Source organism: Podarcis cretensis (assembly GCF_951804945.1).
Source record: "Podarcis cretensis genome assembly, chromosome: 12".
NCBI classification, from domain to species: Eukaryota; Metazoa; Chordata; class Lepidosauria; order Squamata; family Lacertidae; genus Podarcis; species Podarcis cretensis.
Genome location: NC_137181.1, coordinates 12,595,072 through 12,597,276, shown reverse-complemented (window position 1 = coordinate 12,597,276; position 2,205 = coordinate 12,595,072).

The window sequence follows — 2,205 nt, the reverse complement described above, 5'->3', positions numbered from 1 at the left end:
GTATGCAGTTGAGTAGGTTGTGGTGGAACAACTGCAAGCATTCCTGGATGAGACTGATTATCTGGATCCATTTATGGTTTCAAGCCTGGGTTTGGGATCAAATCAGCATTGGTTGCCCTGACAGATGTACTTTATAGAGAGGAGGACAGAAGAAGCGCAATGCTGCTCCTTCTGCATGATCTCTGTGTCATTTCATACCATTGGCCATGGTATCCTTCTGGATGGTGTGGGGTGTATGGTGGCTCTGCTGCTTCTTTCAGGGCCATGAGCAAAGGGTATCACTGGGAGAGTTGCTCTTTGGCCTCTGCTGTTTATGCTAATGAGTGCCACAAGGCACTATTCCACCCCCAGTGCTGTTTAGTATCCTTATGAAGCCATTGGGAGTGTTCATTGGGAGTTTCAAAGTGAAGTGTTAACAATATGCTAATGATACCCAACTCTGTTTCTCCGTTACATCTGGGTCAGAATCCTGGACTGGTACATGAAGGCAGTGTGTTGGACTAGATGAAGATCCATAAACTGAGTTTGAAGCCTGGAAAGATGGAGGCCTCCTTGTTCAGGGTGATTCTCATTTCCAGGAGAAAGGTCAATGACCTGTTTGCGATGGGGTTGCTTTCCTTCAGAGGTCCACAGCTTGGGGCAAACTCCTTGATCCATCTTTGTCACCAAAGGCCCAGATATGCTTTGTGGCCAGTAGTGTCTTCTGATATACCAGCTGTGACCATTCTTAGACTTCAATAGTTGGACCACAGTAGTCCATGTATTGTTAACCTCAAGACTTGTTTACTGTAACATGCTTCACGAGGGGCTCATCCAGAAGCTGCAGTGAGTGAAAATTGCAGTGAACAGACTGCTCACAGGCACAGATTACTGGCAACATGTTACTCCACTGCCGAAAGAGCTGCTCCGGTTCCCAACTTGCTATGAGGTTCAGGTTCAAGGTTCTTGTGTTAAGCAACCTGGGCCAAAAACACATTAAGGATTGTCTGAATCCTTAACCACTGAGATCCTCTGATAAAGCACTTCTGGTGCTTCTGAAATTTGGTCAGTCTTTGCTAAGAACAGAACCTTTTGTGTGGCAGGTCCTACTCAGTGGAACTCCCTGCCACTAGAGGTTCAGCATGTTTTTATCTTTGTAAACTGCGTAGAAGCCTATCTTGGCATTAAGCAGCTCATGGATTCATAAATAATAATTCACACGGGGGGGGGGGGTGTGGAGACAACCTGCCTCTCTTCCTAACTCTGGGACCCCAAGCAGCTGTCCACCCCCTCCAGTCCTGCAGTCCTGGGCTGCTTCTTCTTGGATCCTCCATCCCTATCCCTTTAATACCATATACTGCACAGCCCAGAAGCAGGGAAAGGGCTGACCTGCAGGCAGGCTTCCCTGTGCATGCCTGACCAAGTCACAGAGTGCTGGCCCACCTCTGTAATTTTATTGCAGTTTATAGTAACTTAAATTGATGGTTTCCTTGTAGATTTTTTAAATTAAATTTGTGCTTTTTTAAAAGTTGTATACCACTTAGAGATTTATATATTAAGCAGTATATAAATTGTTGGTGTTGGCATCCATCTGTCTCGAGAGACCTGGTTTTCAGTTAATCATTAAGTTCAAGATTAAGATTGGGGTGGGAAACCTTGAGTTCACGAGCAAAATTAGGTCCACCAGGCCTCAAAATGTGACTTCAGGTGTGGGGCAGATAGAATAATAGAATTGGAGCGTTGGAAGGGACCACAGAGGTCATTTAGTCCAACCTCTAGAAATGCAGGAATCCTTTGCCCCATGTGGGGCTCGAACCCACAGCCCTGAGTTTAAATCTTGTGCTCTACCAACTGAGCCAACTCTTGAGATATTAAGTGAGGCTTGGCCAAAAAGGGCTTTGTAGGTTAATGTTTCCTCTCCAGTAAAAGGGTGTGGGCATGGGAAGAAATTGGCATAGCTCATTACACATGGTGCCACACTTAAATTCCCAGGGGAGACCATTCCATGGTGCTCAGAAACGTTATCTTCCACACAACATTAGCAAGGGAAATCAGGTAATCCCAATAATAAAATGTTGCTTCTTTGTGCTGGGAAAACACAATCTCTTCACCAAGCAAGCAGTTCAAGAAAGAAGTCTGAATGCCCTGTGACATTTGAGCATTTATTGTGATATAAACTGATAATCTGGAAGGGCCTCACATGCCCCCCCCCCACTGCAAATGTCT